Below are 25,521 nucleotides of genomic sequence, written 5' to 3'. Positions count from 1 at the left end.
GCAGAGCACCTCCATCTCAGGTCAACCTCCCTTCCCACCTGGACCTCCAAGGCACTGATACTGCAGATGGCTACTCCAAAGAAGGCCTGGTAGTTGTCATCTAGAAACTGGGCCTTCTTGGTAGTGGCCCCTTCACTTTGGAATGCCCTTCCAGTGGAGGTGCATCTGGCCCTCTGCCTCCTGAGCTTCAGAAAACAAATTAAAACCAGCTCTTTAGCCAGGCATTTGGAAATCTTGCTTCTTCTTATTTATGAGGCAGATTTGCATCAGCCCTATGGTGTCGGTTTATTGTTTAATGCCTGACTCTGTTGTCTTTATTTTGCCATCTAGAGACTTAGTGTAATGTAAGTTTTCGTGGCCATTTCCATAAGTCGTTTTGCTTTTGATACTTCCTTAGTGTAAGCAAGCTGATATTAGCCAGCTTCAGGGTCACATAAAAAGGATGTAGCTGGTGAGGTTTAATAAACAGGCGGACCAGAGAACCTCTTCCTAGAGTGGATATCTTCTTTCTGTTAGATAAGGTGGTTGGGATTCTGATAAATATAATCAGCCAAGGATAACCTAAGCATGTGTGGAAGCCGATGCGTAAGGTTGTTACATAGGCTCTAATCACAAAACTCACACTTCTTTCTGTTTTCCACACCCAGACATTGCAGTGGATGGAGACAGCGGGGGCCACCCTGGTGCAGGCTGCTGTGGGTGGTGACGGTGGCGGCAACAGCAGTGGCAGCGGCGGCAGTGGCGCAGACTGCAGCAGCCAAGGTAGGGAGGCGACAGGGGATGGGGGGGGATCAGCTTTTTTTCCTGGCTGTCTAAGGAAGACCTCAACGAATCGATTCATGCTTCGTCGGTTCATGGGGAGGACCTTTGTGCTTCATCAACTTTGATGGATTATGAAGCAGGACAAATCACCAAAATGGCGATTCGTCCCTGTCATGATTCCCACATGGCCCCTGCTTGTTTCACCAAACAAAGAGCTCACGCTATGTACCCTTCAGCTGCCACCAGTTGATTACATCAACATTTCCCATTATTGATTATAGATGTCCAGGCCATATGCGTTCCTATCTTGATGTTGGGGCACTCACCACTTTGGTACATGCACTTGTTATCTCGAGATTAAACCACCATAATGCGCTCTACATGGGGCTGCCTTTGAAGTTGATGCGGAAACTTCAAGGGGTGCAGAACACAGCGGCCAGACACCTTAGTGGAGTGAAGAAATATCAGCATATCTCTCCCACTCTGGCCACTTTGCATTGGCTGCCTATACGCTTCCACATTGACTTCAAAATTTTAATGCTAACATATAAAGCCCTAAATGGTTTAGGGCCTCAATACTTGGCAGAGCGCCTACTCCCACCAAGCTCTACCCGTGTCACTCGAGCGAGTCAGGAGGTGAGGCTGAGGAGCCTGACGCCGAGGGAGGCCCGGAAGGAAAGAACAAGAAACCGGGCCTTCCCAGTGGTAGCTCCTTGCCTCTGGAATAACCTTCCTCCGGAGATTTGTGCGGACCCTTCACTGGGCACCTTTAAAAACCAACTGAAAACTTGGATGTTTGTGCAGGCCTTCCCTCCAGCTGATACTTGATTTCTTTTTCTTTTGTCTTTTGTCTTTTTCTCTTTCTTTTTATATTTTTCCTTTTTCTTTCTTTTTATCTTGAATAATTTCTCTATTGATTGTAAAATTTTTGCTATATTTTATAAATGGTTATATATGTTGGCAGCTGCCTAGAGTGGTCGTTTGACCAGATAGGGAGGGGAGGGAGGGAGGGAGGGAGGGATGGATGGATGGATGGATGGATGGATGGATTGACAGAATAAGCAATGTTCTTAACTCTTAAACATTCTCCTTTATCTGTCTCAAGCACCACTCTCCTGCCTAAACTCCAAAACTCTCCCTCAATCTCTTCAAGTCCCTAACTCAGTGGTCCCCAACCTTTTTAACCCCACAGATTGGTTGGGGAAGGTGGGGTGCCCCCCCTGCTCATACACATGTGCAAAGGAGTGGGAGGGTGCTTGTGCATGCGTGCGTGCTCATGTGCATGCATGAAGGAGCAGGAGGGCGCTCGTGCACGTGCAAACCAAAGATTTCCTTGATGCCATGCAATCGGTAGGCCATTCCACAGATCAGTAGTTCATTCCATAGGCCAGATATCTGTAGGCCAACCCAATCCACATGTCCACACACCTTTTGCCCAGTGTAGAGTTGAGCCTGATTAAACATGAATGTTAAAGTTACTACTTACTAGCTATGCTGTCCCTAAGGCGCTTTTCAGGTGTTTAGTCTGAAAATGCCTAGGGCTATAATAATGGTGGGAAATAGGGGCAGCTGCATAAGCCCCACTGGCTCACCCTAACGGGAAGTCAAGCAGAACTTTGCATGTTAATGTGAAGGTCTGCGAGGAACTGTTGCCAGCCTAGCAGTTCGAAAGCATGAAAAATTGCAAGTAGATAAATAAGTACCACCACGGTGGGAAGGTAACGGCATTCCGTGTCTAGTTGCGCTGGCCACGTGACCACAGAAGATTGTCTGTGGACAAATGCTGGCCCTACAGTTTGGAAACGGGAATGAGCACTGTCCCCTAGAGTCAGACACGACTGGACTAATTGTCAGGGGAAATCAAATATAGGTTTAATAAGCACTTTCTAGCAGTTGCATATAATGACAAACCCTCTTGGAGTAAGATTGTCCTGACAATCTTCCTTGCATCTCCCTCGAAGGGACAATATTCATTCTTGTGTATAAAAAGGCTCAGCAATAACATGGAGTAGATAGATGAAATAAAAATGACAGGACTAACTTGGAAATAGAAAGAACAAAAAAAGAGAGGGAGATCATACTCGTTGAGCTGTCATCTGAATATTGGACAGATCTCTTTGGCGAATCAGCTTCTTTATATATAATCTTGACCCTTTCCCCTCCATCTTCATAATTAGTTCTTGTGATAAACCCAGGACTTCCAACTTTCTATCTATTGGTTTCTGCTTTGTCTGAAGTAAGGCAAGAAGGGAATCCTCAGAAAAGATTACTTTCAGTGTTGCTTCCATGCTCTTGCCTCAATAGAAGGCTGAGCAACCTGTGTCCACAAAAAACATTTGCCACACACCATGAGAAATTCATTAGCCCCTTTAAGAAAGAAGAGCAGGGATGGTCAAATTTCTCTGAGACCACTGTAATATTGTATAAAATTACTGGAATTATTTTTGCATTAAATGCTAATAGCACTGCTGAAACATAATGACCTCCTGTTGTATTGTAGACTTTAACAGTCACTTGTGTCAGCTCTTTTGCTTTACATAGAAAGCTTTACATTGCTAGTGTTGCCAAGGTAAATTTGAATAAAAGATCATTCCTAAGTAGGGAAAGTGCTCTCAAGCTCTCTACTGTCTACAAGACAAATAAACGTGCATAGTCAATTTTTCTTGAAGAAAACTAAAAATAAATTCTGGTGGTTTAATGCTAGATTATGTGTATAGAATTTAGAAAATGCCTTTAAAGATTGTTTGAGACCAATTCTGGACCAGGACAAAAGCACGGCGTCAGCTGCAAAAAGACTTGCTATACTCCGTTGGGTCATTTTTTGTGGAGAATAATCCACAGTGCTAGCTCCCTTTGGTTCTACATATGTGAAATCTCTTGAACCCTCCCAGAATCCATTGAGGGGAATAATATTCCTAGAGATAATAAACTTCCTCATTTCATCCCCTCCTACATTGATTTTTAGGATTTCTATTAAACCATACTGGATCGAAATACTCTGGACTATCTGGTCTGAACAGTTTTGTAAATAACATACTATTGCTATCACCAATTCTAGCATTGAAGGACCCTCCTAGGAGGAGAAGTGCTGATGGAAAGTTCAATACAGCTCATCAATATGATTGATCAGTTCTGAATCATTTGATTAGACTTGCGGGGTGGGGGGACATTAATTAAGCATACTACTATATCTGCTAATGCTAAGCAGACCAAAACTGCTAACAGAATTTCATCAGATCTTAATAGCAAACAAGTTGTAGTGGCAACTTCTGGCAGAGAAAGCCTGGCAAGTTAGACTCCTCTCTCAGTCTTCCCCTTGCTGTGTCCAATTTTATTTTATGGGGAAAAGAAATACAACCAGGGAGATAAATTTCCTCTTGTTTCCAAGAGGAACATCTTGGTTCTCTTTAGCTAACCATCCTGCAACATTCCAGTCTAGAATTTTTATACTCAATATACTAAACAGTCAGTTCCCAGTTTACTCAGGTATTCCAGGGCTTTCTACAGTAGACATCGATAATAGTCCTCAAGAGATAGTATTGATCCATGGTTCTATATGAGCTGGAGAAGCATCATTGGTTGAACTCTGTTTTCGTGAAAAAATGTTTACCCCAAAAAGGGATGTTTCCATTCATTGATTTATATAGGGGGCTTCTTTCCTCCTCCTTTATTTCCTTATTACCCCTCACTGCCAATCTTGAGAATTTTTTCTCCTTTGTCAGTTTGATTAACTTGCTGTAGTTTCTCCAGCAATTTCTCAAGATGTTTAGTAATGTTATCTTGTTCTTCTCTTGACAATGTACAAAAATAATTTAATAAGCTGGAATCTGTGGCATCCAGTTGTTTGTTTGTTAGAAGTCAATTAGGACATTTTGCAACTTTCTTCATTGGCTTATCTAATTTAGAGCTACCCATATATTTCCCGACCCTTCTAACTATCTTTAAGTTTTTTAGCACTCCAGCATCAGCTATATTGCTTTCATTATTAGATGAAAATTGATCCTACTTCTGGGTATTCACAAAGGTACTTTTTTCTTCTGTGTTTGTTTCCTAGTCTCAAGAAACTGACATGGGAGTAAAGGAGCTGATGACGGATTTACAAAGCATCTCTTAGGAAAGATGTTAGAAGATTTTTAACCACTCTTCATTTGCTAATATTTCCCCTGGGATTTTAGAAGAATAAAATATTAAATTAATACAATTCTTTCTCAAATTCCCCAGAAATTTAAGCATGTCTTGTAGTCTGGCCCCCAGGAATCTAGAGGCTCAGTCTGAACTGGGATGGGTCTGTAGCAAAGGCAGCATCACTTTTTTCAAGTGATAGTTTGTAAGGCTACTGGATCCTGTTAGACTACATTGATTCTCATGAAGGATAGAATCTATAGGCAGCTGAGATGGCAGGAGTTAGCAGGCAGTATTTTGGAGCCAAACAGGATGTATCTTTTTTTCACATACTGCAAAGGTGAGATACCACTGGCTGTGCTGGCCAGGATTTTTGGACGTTGAATTCCAAGAACATCTGGGGACCCAAGGCTCGGAATCACTGATTTAAACAATAGAGGTGAATGAGAACAAAGGAAAATTTTGTGGCATCTCCAACAAGGTCTTCACTAAGGGTGTCACTAAGGTCACTGTCCTTTGAGCAGTACCCACAGGGTGCCACCTGCAGGATGGGACTTGCCTTTAACAGATGAGTTGCAGGAGCCTTACAGCCTGGGACTCCCCATGAACCACCTGTCCAACACGTTCCTCCTCTGCTGAGCAGAAAGTCAAACAATCATATAGTAAGAGCAGTGCAGGACATTTGAGTGCATTCTAGCTGAGAGTAGTTACACTTTTCCCACAGTTTAGGAGCCCTGTCCTTATCAGAGCTGAACACGGAAATGTTGTAAGCACATTCAACTGAATAAAGGAGTGCATTCAGCTGAAAGTGCTTCCACCAAGGTCTACCCGGATCACCTGTGTGAGTCAGGAGGTGAGGCTGAGGAGCCTGACGCCGAGAGAGGCCCGGAAGGAGAAGACACGAAACCGGGCCTTCTCAGCAGTGGCTCCTCACCTCTGGAACAATCTCCCTCCGGAGATTCATGCGCCTCCTACGCTGGGCATCTTTAAAACCCAATTGAAAACATGGTTGTTCATTCAGGCCTTCCCTCCAGCCAACTCTTTATTTTTTTATTTTTTTCTTACTTTTCCCGATCCTTTATTTCATTGTAGCTATTATTGAATTGTCATGTACTTACCTGTGTTTTATTGTCTGATTTTGTATTGGAAGCCGCCTAGAGTGGTCTGGTAGTCCAGATAAGCGGGGTATAAATCAAATAAATAAATAAATAAATATATTACAAAGACTTCTGCTCAACTTGGTGGTAAAATCTGAAAGGTCTTCACTTGCTCATGGGATGGGGTGAGATGAGAAGGTGGGGTTGAGTTCATGAGCATTGTCCGTAACACCACTCAGATTACAGGCCTACGTGTTTACTGCTTGATAGCATTAGGCTGTGTGCTTTTTACTTCAAGTTGCTAGGAATACATAGCCATGAGTATGTTACTGTTGTCCTTGTGGCCCTTCCAGAACCATCCAGTTTGTTCCTCTGAAAATGCCATGTAGGACCAAATAGGTCCTTCCTTTGAACCAGCTTCAACTTTTAGATACTCTGCGTCAACATTAAGACAACCTTGAATTTCTTGTACTGGTGAAAGAGATCATTCACATGTGGCAAGGGATGTCTGTGATGCCAACAAGGGCCATGGAGTATTTCTGCCTGAGAAAGAAAAAAAATCATATGTCAACAAAAGTAAAAAAAATACTAGATGTCTCAGGCAGCATTCAGCCGCTTTTCAGATTTTTAATGCAGAAGATGTTATATAAGGAAGAAAACTGAGACAACAATATCTTTGACTTCAACTTTGTTTTAATAATGTGATTTATTTAATTATATTATAATTATCATTTGTAATTTTTAATGTGCTGTTTAATTTAAGCTTAACTGATAATTGGCACACTGAGCCCCAGTTTTAGGAGACATGCAGGATAAAAAACAAGTCCAAATATATAAAAAAAACAGAGGAGTATTCCTATCATGGCAATATCCACAGAGGGACACTTTTTTAATGTAAAATCCTCCATTCTCATGGACCCATCATCACTGCATATTGTCACATAAGCACCAGCTTCCTTCTCTCGCCACCTCAAAAATATGCTTATGTATTCATGTAGCAGTTCCTTATTATGGTAAGGGTAAAGAAAGAAGAACCCCAAAAAACCCTCTATCTGAAAGGAATACTTGCTATGCAAACCTCCTCCCTAACAAATACCCCCAGAAGAGTAATTATGATATCCTGTAATGTGAAACCAACGCTTCAAAGCTGCTGAGTGTGGTGTAAATTACAGGCTCTCCTACACAAATACTTTGTACTGAAATGTTTATCAGGCTCCTCATGTACTTGCTTCTATTTATGAAGGGTTGTTATTGGAAGTTCCTCACGGCTTCTCACCCCCACCCTGACATCTGATAACAGGACTTCAAAACAAGTCGTGAAAATGTTGGGCAATTATGGGATCCTCCGTTTGACTGCATGTGTGTGGTCTCTTTCCGGAGGCAAGTCAGTGCCCCCACATGAGGATGTTAGAGTTTCCATTTAGGTTATCAGTGTGAGATGTCTGTTTTTACAACCTAAAGCCCAAGGAGAGCTGTATTCTCTGGACTAACAAAAACAAAAAAAAACAGGTTCAGAATTAAGAACTCGCCCATAGATGCTAACGCATACTATAGCAATCACAGATATTTGGGAAAGAACTGTAGCTTTAATTCACCAAGCTTTCATTATTAAAATATGCTTTGCTTGATTACTTAAATTGTCATATATAATAGATAACTTGATATTGTTAAAGGCAATGAAAGATTAGGCTGCAATTCTACCTGCACTTACCTAGAAATAAATCCCCTTCAATATTGTATGACTAACCTTTGAATAAACATGCATAGGGTACATACATCAAATGGAAAATGTGCAACGGAAATGACTAAAGAAGTGAAGCCAATTTAATCTACAGTTTGCCATTAAAGGGTTAGACATGAGAATTATGGGAAAACATCCAGATTCTACTCAGTGTTGACTCACTTGAAAATAGTGGCCTTCACCAGAAAACAAGCACAACATTTCGTATAATATGGAAAGGATTAATGGGCATTCAAGCAAGTATCCTGAGGCAAGGCCAGATTTGCATCTTCTAGTAGATGTCTGGGTGATTTGTAATAAATCAGCAAAAGCTTTTTACTCTCATTTGTTTAATATTTCCAACAACTAAAAGCCCTTTCCTCCTAATCTATATAAGGTTACTGAGGCACAAACCAGATGACATAGTTACCACATTATTAGAAACAGAGCTCCCTTACGAGGTAAAAAGACAACTGTTTGTCCTAACCCAAGTTTGTGCCATTCCACAGGCTGAAAATTAGCTTACTTTTGATGTCTGATTGGCCATTGAAAGGTAAAAATGGTACTCATTTACCAGTTTGATTGCTCAGAAACGGAGTTTGAAGACATTTCATGCCTAGAAGGAAAAAGTCATAATAACAGGAAATGTTCTTTAATGGATTATTTGATACATAAATTAATAAAACTTAGAAGAACTAGGAGGCTATTTTTGCAGTGCAAAGACTGTGATTTTGTTTTTGATGTTGCAGACAAATTCCTGGGTGCAGCATGTGTTTGGCAAATAATGTTCCTTCATTCTACATGTGTGTCTTTTCTCCCAACATACTATATGGCAATTGGCTCCAATCAATGGGGCTTGAGATTGGATTCTAGAGGTGGGGAGTAGGTTCTGCGATCCTGAAGACTGTCCACTGCAGATCACAGATAGGGGCCTTGATCATTAGGAAAGGTTGAGTTCAGGGATAGATTGACTTCCAGTCCCCAAGATCAGAGGGCTGATGGTGACTTTAGAGAAAGTGCATAGGGTTAGACACTCACATGCAGAACAGGAGTAGCTTGTGGTAGAAGCAGAGAAAATGTCTTACCAGAAAATTCACCCTAAAACAAGGCATCCTTCTCTGCTTTGACCATGGATGACCTGTGATCTCAGGTCATCATAGAGGCAAGAGTGAGCAGGGCAGCATTTCCCATAAATTTGCTGTGGTAGATAAATGGGAAATATGAATTTGGGGGGTTAAAAGCTCTCAGAATATCCCAGCCAGCAAGGCTGGTGGCATTCTGGAAGCAATAGTGCACAGATGTAATGTACACCATCTCTCGCTGATAGTTCAGTGAAACATTGGGGCAGAACTACATGTTTGGAATAATACGCAGCAAAGCTTTTGACTATGGGTTAGCTGCAAACAGGCATGTGCCCACTTGCAACCCACATCCTGTTTTAATGCAATTTATCACATTAAGGCAGGTAACATGGTGCAGATGGGGATGAAGGCCTGGCTACTGAGCCTAGTGATTGTGGGCCAAAAAGGAGCTTGACTCTTGCAACTGAATTGAGCTCTGAGCCATATGATATGTTACAAATGCAAAAGAAGGGGATCCTGCAAGTCTGTGGTGCCGAGCCTACAGCAACGGCACCAAACTAGATTTGCTTTTGTGTTGCTTGTTCTGTAGAGCAATGCCAGAGTAGCCTTTTCTGCAGACACAAGAGGACACAGTTTGCCAGGAGGTGGAATGGACATTCATCTGCTGGAAAGTCACACCAGAGAAGAAAGCAGGGGGAAGCATTACTGTTTCTGCACCCTTCCCACCCTTCCCATGGGCACCCATGCATTCACATGATTTCCACCCCACCCCAGTGTCTGGCTGTGAAAACTATGCAAGCCTTACTGCAGTTTTTTTAAGTGTAGATTGGGCACCATTTTTAAACCACAGTATGGCTTGTATCATGTGCAACTTGAGGAGTTGCTGCAGATTCCCTCTGTTTTTTCTGGTGTGTTGGACATATGTATGGGGAGACGAAATCAGTGACTGTACTAAAAAAATAAGGCTGAAAGACTTTTGGGAATACTTCTGCTTTTATCTGAAAATGTATTTAAATCTCATTGTGTTATTATGAATTACATAGATTATGAATTATGATGTAACACAGCTGAACACATGCTTAAATCCATTCATTTCATTCGGTCCAAACTTATGTGACATTTTATCTAAATTTTAAAAAAACTTTGTGTTAAACATTTCACCCAAAAATCCATTATGAAAGTATTCTGTTTTAGCCTCATCCCCAAAACAAATGGGAGTTACAGAGGAAAATTACATAGTTTGTTTTGATAGAGGATTGGGCAGCATGCTGTCCTGTTGGAATGTACCTAGTGTAGATGATTATGAAATCACGTCTTATGAAATCACTGGTACATTCCTATCGAGAATTAATTATTCTTAATCTCCTTAAATCTTCTGTTGTTCACCTATAATTCTCAAACTTGGCTGCTTGCTGTTTCTACTCCTCCAGTTTTGGCTGTGAGTAGCCTGAAGAAGTACAGCGTCAAGGCATAAAACATCCTTCAGTGTTTCTGTTTGCATGTGTTTTAAAACTGCAAGTGAAAAAAGTACACCAGACAAGATGCCTCATCCAACAGTAACCACATAAGGTTGGATTCTAGTGGCTTACACTTGATTTTATGCTTACAGTAAACATCAATGAAAGGCTGTTTGAGAGAAGTATTGTATCCTAAATTAGATCTTACTGGCAAGTATGACCCTATGCTTTTGCCAGACCTTCATCTTAGGCATTATGTTCTCTTCCTCCCTCCTTTCAGTTTCTAAAAAATCAGTCTGAAGAATAATTATTTCTCTTGAAACTCTTTTGCAAGGAGGAGAGAATCATATATTTGAAATCAGTGGACGTTGCTGGAACCGGTTGTATTGGCTCTTGCCTTTCCATTGGACCATTTCAGCAATGTGGAGAGGGGGAGATTTGCTGCTTGGGTAACAGCCTATCTTCCATATTGCTTTACCCAGGCTTCATGCTCTGGAGAGGACACTTCTCAATACAGAGCATATCATAGTCTCTTGAGACTGAAGGATGCCTATGATGGCAGAAATCCAGTCATAAGTAGCATGGCATTGAATCAATGGAGTTTACATGGGGTTGGCTCACCATATCACCACTGATTCAATGGGTCTACTCTAGTTCTGACATGCTACTGGATTTCAGACAGTGTATTTTAAGTATTATTTTACTATGGATAATGTCTTGATTTGTAATTTTCACTGCAAGATGTTAAAACTAGTAGCTGCTTTGACCAAATTTTAAAATTATTTTCACCCTGCATTCTGAATTTACTTCATTGACCTCAATTTTTTTCTTGCAATAATTTAACATTCTCCCCCTTCTCCACCTCATCTAGATTTCTAAATCACATGCACATTTTGTTCTGTATCTACAGGTTTGTATCTACAAGTTTGTATCCAGTGCTGCTTTTCACCCAGGTACTATCATTCACTGCAGATGTCCTAAATGTTTCCTGCCAGAAGATACCATTGTAATGAAATCTAAAATTTCTGAGTGAAAAAACATAAGTATACCAGACATACTTTAATTATCCTTGCGGGGGTCTTTCTTGTGTGATGTCTTCTTCTTCTTCTTTTTTCTTTTTAAAATCTTTTTTATCAAGCATAGAACTTCATCCTTCTGCCTGGAATCTCTCTCAAGCACTAGATTCACATTCAAAATTAAAACTTGGGAAAAATGTATTAAGGTATATTAGGTTTCTTATTGCTGTTTACTTTAGCAAAATCCACACTCAGTTTACCTCAGCTTACTTGTTTCAGCTCATAAATCTGTATTCCTGTAGGTGCCAAATCAAATATGGCCTTGAGAATGTTACTGTATTATTATTACTGTATCTGTTATCCAAGAGTTGCTTGCAAGAGCAATGCAGAAGTTTTAATCCTCAACAGATCTTGATGTGGTGTCTTTTAATAAGCTGAGCAAATGAAGATGGCAATGAGCATTTTATTGTATTGTTTTGTTTTATGAAAATGGCTTACAGCTCTTCATACAAGGCATTCTACAAGTACAGACAGTATATTCTGTCTCTCTCATCCAGATTGCCTTATTCATTCAGATGCATACATGGCAGATCTGGAAAAAGTGAGAGATAATGGGATGGAAAACTGAGTCCTCAGCATACACAATGTGAGCCAGAAGTGAAGCGGCAAAAAGTCCATCCACCTATTCGATAGGATGGATGAATTGAGCTGTTCCCTCTACTGAAGTGAGATGTGAAACCCCTAGTAATGGCACAGAGTGTTCCATATATATATTGTATACACACACACATTTACACAGATTATATATATTAGAATTATATTTATTGTATATTAGAATGTCAACATATGCACAGAAATCTTTCCTTGACCATACCGTGTTGCAGTCTGGCCCCAAAAAGAGAGATCAAGTGAAAGTGCAGGAATGGCTGGAGCTGATCCCCACATAAGAATCAGTCTCATCCTGGGTCACACTATTTGTCTATATGACTGAATATTTAATTGACAAATGCAAGTTACATCTAGTATCAGAGACTGCGAGCCCCTCTATATTGGTCACTTAGGAATGTGAGATGAAGGCCCCTCAGAGGGAGGAAATGTGAGAGGAAGATTTCAGGGGGTCGAGGGTTCCACAGATAAAAAGTGGACCCCTGTGAAAGCAAAATGTTGAACTTGGTCAGCTTTTGGTCGATCAAATAATAGGAAATGTTTTCTACTGCTAGGTTTACCAGGAGTCATAGACCCAACTGGAGTCTCAGGGAATTGAGATGCTTCTCCAGGTGCGTAAGCTATTCTGGAGGAGATATTTTGAATTTTGTCTATGAGGTGGGCTTTCAAGCTGGAGATGCTTCTCCCTCCCTTTTCAGCTGACACAAAGACACACTGGCTCAGCATCGAGGTTTTATTTTATGTATTTCTCCAAACTTCACAATGATCCCAGGTGCAGACACCCAAACATTCTCTCCCCAGCAGTGCCCTCAGAGAGCTCGGATAAGGTCCATCTCATTTCACATTGTGAGGGGTACCCTCCTTGTTTAGGAAGAGAGGTAAAAATACGCTAACATAATAATGGCATGTACAAACAATCGCTTGTATAATGCAAATGAATGCTTGACTGAGATGAGACCCCCTGTGTGGTGAAGCCTTCCCCCCATGGAGCTTGCTCCTCAGCCCCTTTTGATATGCCAGTGTTGGGCTTTTGGTGCAATTTGGAGCAAGACTTTGAGCTCTAGCAGCAATGCTACAAAACCAGGGTGGGAAACTCCTTCCTCCCACCTGTTTTTAACCCTGATTCTGTGATGTCACAAGGGTGACATCATATATTATGCATCATAAGGGTGTATCTGGCCCTGAAATCTAAGGCAATGGGTTGCTGCTAAACTTGAATTCTTCTCTCCCATTGAGTTATCTAGGGTCCTTTGATCTGCTTTAAGGTCCAAAACCCTGTTATGTTCTCATTTGGTTATAGATTAGAAGAGATGAAAGAGCCTTTTGTTGCTTAGCAACACCACTTTTCAGAGGTGCCAGAGCAGTGCAGACTGCTCCCTTTTCCTTATATAGTATTTTGCTTAGCACACTCCTAGTTAAACAGTGGGAAAGCAACAAGGTGAATAGAAAGCTGGCCGCATGGTAACTTTCCTACCAGTACAGATATTTGGGCATATGGAGTGCTTAACATTGGTCCTCTTGCCTTCATCCAATCCTCTTCCAGCCAATCAGCCCCTCTCCCTCTGTACCCTCACACCCATTCCCCCCATTTGGCTTTCTAGATACAGCAATATTATTAGCTTAGTGTATCAGCTGTGAAAGCTCTTATGATATGTAGACAAGAGCTGACTGGCTTTTACCCAAGTAAATGGAGTCTGTTCTTACTACTGTTAAATGTGTTGTGGTCTAATTGGGTTCTAGGTATAAATGCTGTCAATCAGCTCTTAAAATGGCAGATTAATACATTTCATTCCAGGTTTAAGAGAGATGCAGAGTGATAAGAGTTTCCTTTTTGTTATTTTAAAAAACAGGGCAGCATTTATTTTAATGCCTTGCATTATCTCAGATTTATGTTCCTTGTCATATTTATGAAGACTGTAAGAATTATCACATTTTACAGATATAAATAATGTATGTATGGAAAGCAAATATATAGCCTAAGGTCATATGTGATGTCTACATCAGCGTTAAGACAGAAATGCTCTGTGTGAGCCACAAAACTGTCAGATTCATCCTTTTACATAACAGAATTACCAGTAGGATAAAATGCTGATTTTTAAAAACTCCCAATTTATGTATATTACACTTATTGCTGGGTTTCCAAGAGAAGCCAGATGCCCGTAAAATCTTGGAAGCCTCGAAATATTCAACAGCATGCAATGTACTATTTCCAGAAGTATTATTCCCATCATTATCTAATTTCAAAAATTTATTTATTTATTTATTTATTTGATTTTTACCCTGACCCTCTAGACCATGTCTACTTAATGTTTCACTTCAGATTTTAGTGTGCATATGTATCATACAGTGCAATATAAACTTTTTTTATTTTGAAAGAGTTTGATGGGAATTAATCTCTAGCGATTCAGTTACAGACTGCAGCAAGAGTTCATTATTTTCATGTCTTATATTCATGTTAAGGAACACAATGTCATAAACAGCTTGCAATTTGGATATCTTAAGGACTTTCTTTTCCCCACATGGACTTTTCTGTAGTCATCCTTAGGTGCCCTTCTCTATGGATCAACTAGATAATATTATTAGTCCTTATTTAGAAGAGGTGCTCTTTCAAGTGGCGAAAATCATCTGTTTGTAACTTCCATATCATACATGTAGTTATGCTTTGTTTAGTGGCTAATCACAAAAAAGTATTCAAATCTAATTGGTGAGGCATGTATTTCTAAGGAAATTCTGGTCATGGAGGAAAAAATATATTAATCACAGGAAATATACATTCCCCACACTGGCTGGATAGTTCAGAGGTTGGGAGTTCAGTTCCCCACTGTGTATCCTGGAAGAGACAACCTGTGTGGTCTTGGGCAAGCTGGACAGTCCCAGGATTATCCCAGAAGAGATTGATAAACATCTGAATACACTCTATCTAGAAAATCCTGGAAAATATAACCATAAGTCAGAATCGACTTATGATGCCACACAATTATTATTTATTTATTTATTTATTTATTTATTTATTTATTTATTTATTTATTTATTTATTTATTTATTTATTTATTTATTTATTTATTACATTTCTTTCCCTCCATCTAGTCATTTCAACCATACATATTCAATTATACATTTTCTTTAACATTTAGTTTACTTCTATGTCATCCTGGTTTTTTTTTGGAAACTAGGTGAATGGTGACACCCAGACTCTGCAACTGTATCACTGGACTTTTTTGCCTGTTTCCTGTTTCCCTGGTTTCTGCTTTGCCCGGTATCTGTTTCCCTTTTGTTGCCATGAAAAGCTTTTTTTTTTAAATTGTCCGTACTTTTATACTGCTGTTTTATTCCTGTTGCTCTGCCTCTAAAGCTGGGCAAAGCACACGAGAAGGGCAGAGACTAGAAATATTTTTGCACTACAAATCCCAGAATTCCACAGCCAACATAGCTCCTTGGATTCCTGGAGCTCTGAAGGAAGAAGAACCCACTGTGGCAAAACTACCACTTCCTGTGCCCTATCAGCTTATATTTCAAGGGGTGTTAACCACCTGATCTCACTGACAGAGTGATACAGTGGATTCATCCCATGGCCAAGGTTATTTAGGTTGACTTTACTGTATCAGAAGGGACGTGGTGGCGCAGCGGGCTAAACCGCAGAAGCCTGTGCTGCAGGGTCAGAAGACCAAGCAGTCGTAAGATCGAATCCACGCAACGGAGTGAGCGCCCGTCGTTTGTCCCAGCTCCCGCCAACCTAGTGGTTCGAAAGCATTCAAATGCAAGTAGATCAATAGGGACCACCTCGGTGGGAAGGTAACAGCGTTCCGTGTCTAAGTCGCACTGGCCATGTGACCACGGAAGATTGTCTTCGGACAAAATGCTGGCTCTATGGCTTGGAAACGGGGATGAGCACCGCCCCCTAGAGTCGAACACGACTGGACAAAAATTGTCAAGGGGAACCTTTACCTTTACCTTTACCTTACTGTATCAGAAAAATGAGGAAATTTGTTGCCCCCCCATGAAACTTGTTTTGACTATTCTACACTGTGCTTGCTGGCTGCCTTGATCTCCTCTCTCTCTACAAAGAAACTTCAAAATGCAGTGACGAAGGATTGGCCTTGGGATAGTTCACTGGCCTGAAAAGAAAGCTGGGCAGTGTTGATTTTCATACAGCTTCATAGTTTCTTTAAAATCACAACAAAAAGAAACATTTCTGGAGTGTGTTTCCTGATCTTTGAACTCATGCTCAGCCAATTAGGTGTTGTTTGATTTACAAGGAAATGATAGATATGGGATTGTTTGTGTCTGAGCTCCTTTTCAGCAAAGTCAAGCTCCAACTGGTTCAGCAAAGCACGTTGGAGTCATTACAAATACTTTGAAATCCAGCAGAATTTGGTTCTGCAGAATATTTTTCCATGGAACCTGATTGTATCTTTCCTTTTCCTGCCCGATCCCCAGTTTGTACATCTTCTTTTTGCCCGCATGCACCTGGAAGCCTGGAAAATGTGCCGAGCTGTCCCCAAAAACACACAACCACAGTCTGGTGTATACATCCTAAACAGCTGCTTCTTAGGGAAGTGGCATGTACACATCTGGCACCATAGCAATCTTGTGCTCACAGAAATCGGAACGTGTGTTCACATTGCTTCAAAGCGAACAAACCACCTAATGGGTTTGGTGCTGGTTTTAAAGTCATGTTGCATAAGCAAAAAAACAAAAACAAAAAAACTATGCTTAGTTTTACACACTGAATAGTACCATGACTCTAGATTACTCTGGTGACCCTGCTGATTGGGAGATTCTGAGAGTGGCACCTTAAAAAGAAGGAACTTTTATCATCCATAGACATACCTACAGGCTGAGAGTGCAACACAAGGTCCATTTTTTTTACATTATACATAGTTACGTATCCTCTTTGGCTCATTTCTCTTCCCCTCTTCCCCCCACCCCCAGGTTTTTCTCCTTTTCAGTATCTCTTTTTCTCAGAAATGCCTAGCTGGTGTAACACACACCGCAGACTACAATGTGACCCAGCTGTGGATCCCAACCTGCCATTTGAGATAAATGGATCAGTACAGAGCTAGGGGATCTTTAGGGACCTATTCAAACAATTCTACACAGTTGGCAAAGGCCATCCAAGAAGGGAGGCTGAAGGTCTGCAAAGCTGAACTGTGGTTTGGACTGCATCGGGCTGGGCGGAGGAGAAGGTAACCCTCCCTCATCCTGTAAAAAGAGATGTGTTCTGAGCTATTGTTTGTGGTTCCCCTTTCTCCAGGGGAGGTGCACACCACTTCACAGTGGGGTACATACAGTATTTCCCTGATAAACCCCACCGTGTTGTGAGTGAGAAGGGGAGGCAGTCAGTCTGCCACAACCTCCTGGGATCCAGACAAAGGCAACAAGTGAAACCAACAAGCAGCTTGCAATATGGGAAGTTTGCTGCTGTGGATTTCCCAGAAAAGCCATCTTGTCTGACAGCTCCAAAAGTGATAAATTGCAGTTAACAAAAACAAAACAAATGAGTCGGTCTTTCAGCGCAGATCACTAAGAAAAGCACTTCTTTCTGCTCTTCCAAAGATGCCTTTTCAGTGGAGGACAGATATGCAGGTTATAAAGAAAACATGGGCATCACCGCATTTATGTTTACCTTTCAACATATAAATATGGAGTAACAGATTTTACATGGCAAAATTGGTGAGCAGGACAGGATGTGTAATCCTGTCCCAGCCCACACTCATTCTGCTCTGCAAAAGGATGCCAAAATTAACCGCCTGGGGAGAGGGTGGCACTCTGACAGATACAGAGCATCTCATGGATCTTATATGGGCAGACCTCGGATACTCTTCTGGGCCAAATTAGGCCCACCAACTGGAGGCTCTCCTTCCTTCCTATATAAGAAAGTAGCGGATGGAGTCACAAACTAGGACTCAGGAAAACTGGGTTCAAATCCCCCTTTGGCCATGAAAATTCATGGGGATGGGGGGAAGTGGCACTGCTAAAAAACTCCTTAAATATGTCACATACTTTGACTAAGGTCACTATAAGCTAGGTGTGACTTGGCAGCACACAAGATCAAACAATGACAAAGGGTGCTGTAGAATGTTCCATGAATACCACAAGGTGTTTGAACTGCTTTCCAAAACTTTACAGAAGGTACAAAAACTTTTGTCATGTGGCTAGTCCCTCACAGATTGATCTGTGCAATCCGGACCACCACGAGATAGTCATGGCCAAACTGTATATCACAGAGAGCTTGTCCGTGGAAGGTGAATTCCTGTTGCTGTTTCAGAGGCATAATTTAAGTGGACATAATGGGTGAGCAGTTGTGCTTGTAAACGAAAGCTGCTTTTCGGCCAGAATACGAATCACAAAATCAAGCAAGCTAATTCTCAAAGGGCTGAACAGGTGAAACACTTCTGCTGTAACAATCACACATCTTTTGACAGCTGAGGAGTTTTCTCTTCTAACAATGGGTGATCCGTAATATATCATTTGACTCTCATTTATACCTATATCCAAGCAACTCTTTGATGTACCTACCTGATTATTTTGATTTCTGAATTTAGTGTCTGTTAGCTAATTTATATACTCTGTTATTTCCAGCTATTCTGTTAAAAACAATGAGAAAATAAAAATATACTGTATTTTTAAAACTTAAAAAAAAGGTGCTTCTGGATCTGATAGCTTGGAATGAGGTACACAGGTAAATGCAGCTCTGCTGCTGCTGCTATAGAAGGACATACAAAAAGTCACTGCCAGTCTCTCCTGGCGCGGAATTCCTTTTCTGCTTTTCCATGGCAATCAGACAGTTCCTGAGGAAAAACAAAATGTATCAATGGAAGGATTGGTCCTCCTTATTTTGCACTTCAGTACATGTGCATAGAAGGAGCAAGTGAGTGGATGTCTATGATTTAATGGGGAATGCCACATTTGGAACACATATATGCTTTCTCAATGAGTGCAGTATATCTACCTGTATACTTTAAGGACAAAATATTTTTTGACAAGTGGTTCAGGAATAAGGCTTCAAATAGAACTAGACAATACGTTTAATATTCTGGGTTGATGTAAATGATACAGTTACCTTAAAACATAAAAGACTATTTGTTTATCCTGACCAAAGATGGCCTCATACACATTTTGCAAATTAGCTTGCCTTTGTTTTGTAATTGGTCACTCAGAGATAAACATGCACTTAATTCGCATGTATGATTTCTCAGTCATGTAGCTTTGAAGGATTTGTGTGTTTGGAAGAAAATATTGCAAACATGCCATTACAATATTACATTTGATGTAATATTTTTCTTTTAAATATTTCATCTATATCTGGTCCATCCCTAGCTCACACATCCATGTTCATCACTGGATGGCTACAACATCATCAAGCAAGGACATCTAATACAACCCTAATGCTAGTTATACGATAGAACTAAACATCTCATATTGTTCAGTGTCTTTTCAAACACAGCACTTTGTAGTAGTGTCTCTGCATATAAGGTGATGAGAAATCAAGTGAAATAGAGGCATGTGTAAACTTGATCTAGTCCTTAGGGAAATATAATTAAGCATATCCCCATACAACCCAATACCCTGTCTTGGGATTTTGACATTAAAAATGACTGTCGGAATCTGAAGTAGTCCCACCTCATGATGTTGCCAGGATACATGAAACTGGAAGTTGGGCAATAATTTATGAAGTTATTTATATTACCTGCAGGCTTCCTCAGTCTCCAAAATGCTTGATGGATCACATATTCATAATGTGTATGGTTGCAAGATCTTGTGTTTTGGTATGGTTTGTTTGTTTGTTTTGTTTTAGTAGGTGTTGGCAGTGGTGGCTGTTTGCAGTGGAGGGCTTAGCACAGTCCACAGAATGCCACAAAAGCTGAGCTAACATTATAAAATGAGATCAAGTGAGCTTTAAACCTCACAGGATTTTGCACAGAACTAATGGTCTCAAAACTTTGCTCCTCAAAACCAGAATGGCAATTGAATAAAAGTAAAACACAAAATATAAAAATGAATCTATATAGATGAAACAATTGGTTAATTTTAGATCTGCTGGGGATAGAATAAAATGTTTCTGACAACATGCCTAGAAAAAAATTGAACGCAAATGATGTTTAATATTTAACATGTATAGTTCCTGTGAAAATATTCATGACAATATTCATACATGGCCTCAGGGGAAGTGCCTATTTTTCCACATTGACCAGCACTATGTCCAAACAAACAGGGTATGTGAGAGGCTAAAGAAAACTAGTTTGTATATTGCATTTATTTAATTTTAAAAATTATTATTAAAAGAAACATCACTTTTAATAGGTGTACGTGGTCCAACATGGAATAAGCATACAATAAAAAGTTGATTTTGTATTCGCGAAGGCTTTCACGGCCAGGATCTAATGGTTGTTGTGGGTTTTTCGGGCTCTTTGGCAGTGTTCTGAAGGTTGTTCTTCCTAACATTTCGCCAGTCTCTGTGGCTGGCATCTTCAGAGGACAGCACTCTGTGCTCAGTGCTGTCCTCTGAAGATGCCGGCCACAGAGACTGGCAAAACGTTAGGAAGAACAACCTTCAGAACATGGCCAAAGAGCCTGAAAAACCCACAACAACCAAAAAGTTGATTTCTCAGGAGAAGGTTTAAAAAACAATAGAAAAATTTACCTTTTCCTGTACTACAGACAAATATTATGTAGAGTAATTTCCTGGAAACTTTCCTGAAATGTTTCAGGGATGGGTACCATTATCAGCTTTCTCCTTCTGCCCACAAATATGACATCATGGGTAGGAAAACGGACAGAATCGTAGATTGTCATTCTGTGTCTTCATTTAGGATGGTGATTCCCAACCTTCCCTCCCCAGATGTTCTTGGACTGGAATTCTCAGAAGCCTTTACCACTAGCTGTGGGAGTTGTAGCCCAAGAATGTCTGAGGATCCAAAGTTGGGAACCACTCCTTTAGGACATATTTAGGATAATCTTCTTCAACCTAGGGCCTTCCACGTGTTGAATTACATGCTGGCTGGGGACAACAGGAGTGGTACTTCAACACATCTGAGGTGAAGAGGCTGAAGAAGGCTACTTTGAGACCTGCGGAGGGAAACCTAGACAGAATCTGGTTTCCCTCTACAGTCAGACTGGGAGATCTTCTGTGATTGTTCCTCCCTCCCCCCTCCATCCAAAGGTATGCATGTGTTGCTATCACATTACAAGCTGTTTACACTCTGTCTTCCTTTTCTGAATAATTGGCTTGTGCTTCTGATTATTTAACCCATATCTCAGGTGATCGGGAAGCTGTCTGGATAATGTTGTGCTGATTTTGCCTTTTTAAATTGTTATTATGACAGCTACACGCTTGTGTTCTTGCCCTCGGCAGTGTTCTGTGTGTTCTTGATCTGCTGTAACTTGCCACGGTCATGTAACAGCTACAAATATGGTTCCTTGCCAACATTCTGAAATAAGGACAGAAACAGGTTGGGTTCCTCTAAATGGTCTCATAATTGTTTGGTTAGATTGTTACCCAATCCCTTTGAGAAAAGCTCACATTTCAGGCACACCTAAAGTACTTTCTAGCTGCTGAGCTATGCATGAACTCTTTTGATAACCACACCATTCACGTAGGCACAAAAGAGCCCATATTTCCTTTCTGTGAATGACCACAGCCACAAGTTCTGCTGAGAAACCTGTTGGCCTAAGAGGCATTATGTTGCCTAATGTAAGAGACAAAATGTCTCCCTATTCTTTGTTCCATGTGTAGAAGCTAGAAATGTAAATTCCTGCTTGTCTCAAGCAAAGATGAGTAATTCCACAGTTTTCCCCTTGTCTGCAGGATGGGCAATTACATTCTATCAGACTCGGCAAACACGTCTGCCTTTGCGAAAATAATTTTTGTGCCAACCAATTTTTCTGCCTGCTAAAGTACAATAGCTGTTGCCTTGTTGCACAGATTTTAAAAATTGGAAGCGTCTGCTTAATCAATCAGCCAGCCCTTCTAAACTTGACTTGTGCTTTGCTTCACAAAAGGCTTTTCTTCACAAAAGCACAATTGAGCAGCAAACTGGACTGGCAGTTGCATTTTACCTAGACATTGGCAATATATACTATCCAGTATCATTCACTATAGTGAAGGCTAGCAGGCCAGTTTTATGTTGGGAAAATAGTGTTATTTCATGTCTTAATGTTGAGTGTCAGTGGGACTGGGCATGCATGTCCTATTATTTTTAATACTCACCATTAATATGACTGATCAAGTTTCTCCTGTCTGTGTCATTGGGCCATCCCTCTGTTGCCATTTGTTCCTTCTCCCTTGACCACTTCTCTAGAAGCAAGCATGGACCCTTTCTCCCTGTTAGAATTTCTAACTCTGTTTTTGTTCTTCTGTTAGTAGCTATTGCTGATAACTGTGAGAAAACTTCATTTCTCTCTTCTTAAGGTACATCTAGTCATCACTTTTTACAACAAAAAGGGCTACACCAAGGCTTCCTGGAAAAGGGAACGATCTTCAGGGGGTGCCCTCTATAAAGCATACAGGGTCATGAGATTACCTGCTGCAGTTACTATAACTTTTAATTTGGTTTGTTCAGTGGCAAGAAAAGTAGTCTGCAGCTTTATCCAAATGTGAATTTGAATTTAATCCTGGTTTTCAGACAAGGATGTTTGCCCATTTCAAGAATCAGGGAAAACATGATCTACCAATAAATCAGGACCACACATTGCCTACCATCTCACATAAGGAAGAAGGAGACAATCCTGTGTGAGAACATTTGTGCTCTTGGGCTACATTTCTATAGATTTGTGTTATTTTGGTATAAGTCTTTTGTCTCTGGTAGAATTTCACTATCTCCTAAGACTCTGAGCCTGTAGACATTCAGACTGTGCACCGAATCCTTATTGCCACAGTGGAACAAAGTGCAGGGTAACAAGACACAGCGAGTTTACAGCTGTGTGAGTTCAGCAGCGAGGCAAGGAAGCCAGGGCCCCAGATACTGCCTGTCACTTCCCTTGAGAAAAGGTTTGGCAAGCTCTAAACAAATATCAGCATGCAGTCAGACAGACAGCAGTGGGTTGGAGGTTATCCCACGTTTTGCAGCGAGTGTCATGTGTATGACTATATGCCCCTTGAGCAAAAATCATGGGTGTGTCCTCATTGCAAGGAGCTCCAAGAACTCAGAGAATGGGCTCGCTCCCTTGAGGTCTTGGTTGCAGACCAGGAGAGGCAGAGACAGGGAGAGAAGGACCATGATGAGACTTCCAAGGACCTTCAGGCATCATCCCACCCACGGACAAGCAGCTCTTCAGCTGCTGGATGGCAATGTGGGCAAGAGGGAAACCATCCCCTAGAGGGGGACCCCTTCTACAGGTGACGGGCCCATATCCAGTTGCACTGAGGATACTCCTTGTGGGCAGGTGGAGGGGGCTTCTGGTCGTGGGTGATTCGATTGTCAGGAACATAAAGTGAGGGGTCTGTAACAATTCTGAGGACTGCACGGTGACTTGCCTGCCTGGTGCAAAGGTTGTGGACATCATGTCTTGTCTGGATAGGCTGGTACAGGATGCTGGGGACGAGGTAGCAGTGGTGGTGCATGTCGGCACCAATGACATGGGGAAATGTAGCTGTGAGGTCCTGGAGGCCAAATTTAAGTTGTTAGGGAGGAAGCTCAAAGCCAGGGCCTTAAAGGTAGCATTCTCAGAAGTGCCACCTGTTCCATGTGCTGGGCCAGCTAGGCAGGCAGAGTTCAGGGGTCTCAACGCGTGGATGAGACGGTGGTGTCAGGGGGAGGAGTTTAGATTCATTGGGGAACATTTTGGGACAAGCCGGGCCTGTACAAGAGGGACGGGCTTCACTTGAATGAAGATGAAACCAGACTGCTGGCGCGTAACATTAAAAAGGTAGCAGAGCAGCTTGTAAACTGAATCCAGGGGGAAACCTGACAGGAACCGAGTGGCATCTGGTTTGGGACTCCTCGTCCCTGTGTAATGAGGGTGGAGAGGGCAGAGAATCACAAAGTGATGGCAGTGTAGGAATTAGAACTGGGCATGTGATGGGATGTGATAGTTGGTCCACTAGAATAAGAAGCTGTGGAGAAAAAAGAAACAAACAAGCAGCCCTTCTTCGGGGCCCCCATACACAGATGCTATTACGCAAATACCCAAAGCGTCCGAACAAAGATGGCAGAGCTGGAACATTTGGTGGCTAGGGATAACATTGATATGGTGGCCATAACAGAAACCTGGTGGAATTCAGAGAACCAGTGGGATACCACAATCCAAGGCTAGTATAAACGTTATAGGAGGGATAGGGAGGGGCGTATTGGAGGTGGGGTGGCCGTCTATGTCAAAGAAGGGGTAGAATCTAGCAGAATGGAGGTGGCCGGCTGGTCTGTCTCCATCATAGAATCAATGTGAGTTAAACTACCAGGGTCAAGGAGTGATGTGATATTGGGGGGGGGGGTTGCTATCATCCTCCAGATCAAAAACTTGAGGGGGACGTTGAAATGAGGAGAGAAATCAGGGAGGTGTCCAAGAGGGACAGGATTGTAATCATGGGGGACTTCAGTTATCCTCACATTGATCGGGTCAATGTGTGCTCAGGTCAAAAAAGAGAGTTTCTTGACATGTTAAATGACTGTGCCTTGGAGCAATTTGTCAGGGAGCCCACCAGAGGACAGGTAAAAAAGCAAAGCAAAGTTTGCTGCTTATATACCACTCTCTGGGCGGTTTACAAGTTAATTATGCAGGCTATACATTGCCCCCCCCAGCAAGCTGGGTACTCATTTTACTGACCTCAGAAGGATAGAGGGCTGAGTCTACCTTGAGCCAGCTAGCTGGGATTGAACCCTGGGTCGTGAGCACAGTTTTAGCTGCAGTACAGCAGTTTAACCACTGTGTCACAAGGCTCTTCATGCACCACAAGGTGACTCTGGTTTTAATATTGTATAACACTCAGGACCTGGTTAGAGACGTGAATGTCACTGAGCCACTAGGGAATAATGACCATGCTGCATGTTGAGGGGAGAGTGTCAAGCATATCTGACACAAAAACCCTTGATTTCCGAAGGGTGGACTTCCCTCAGATGAGGAAACTAGTTAGAAAGAAGTTGAAAGGGAAGGTAAAAAGAATCCAATCTCTCCAGAATGCACGGAGCGTGTTTAAAACAATGGTAATAGAGGCCCAGCGGAAGTATATACCACAAATAAAGACAGGCTCAGCTAAGTCCAAGAGGATGCCAGCATGGTTAATGAGCGGAGTTAGAGAGGCTTTGAAGGGCAAGGAGGGGGTCCTTCCATAAATGGAAATCCTTCGCAAATGAGGAAAATAAAAAGGAACACAAACTTTTGCAAAGGAAATGTAAGAAGTTAATACAGAAGGCAAAGAAAGACTTTGAGGAATGTATGGTCAGCAATATAAAGGGGAATAATTAAAGCTTCTTTAAATATGTTAGAAGCAGGAAACCTGCCAGTGAAGTAGCTGGCCCTCTGGATGGTGAGGGAGGGAAAGGGGAGAAAAAGTGGGACTTGGAGATTGCGGAGAAATTAAATGAGTTCTTCACATCTGTCTTCATGACAGAAGACCTTGGGTGGATTCTGCTGCCTAAGCGGCCCCTCCTGACTAATGAATTA

General features: G+C 41.5%; 1 long non-coding RNA gene across 1 annotated transcript; it reads left to right on the top strand.

Moving 5' to 3' along the window:
* The first annotated feature begins 285 nt into the window (after window positions 1-285).
* On the top strand, window positions 286-25,197 carry LOC144586967 (uncharacterized). Its single transcript, XR_013542075.1, has 2 exons — window positions 286-762; window positions 11,151-25,197. It is a non-coding gene; the product is annotated as an uncharacterized LOC144586967 (long non-coding RNA).
* Window positions 25,198-25,521: the final 324 nt, after the last annotated feature.

Source organism: Pogona vitticeps, chromosome 2 (genome assembly GCF_051106095.1).
Source record: "Pogona vitticeps strain Pit_001003342236 chromosome 2, PviZW2.1, whole genome shotgun sequence".
NCBI classification, from domain to species: Eukaryota; Metazoa; Chordata; class Lepidosauria; order Squamata; family Agamidae; genus Pogona; species Pogona vitticeps.
The sequence above is the reverse complement of the archived record's forward strand: the minus strand, read 5'-3'. Positions and strand labels throughout refer to the sequence as shown.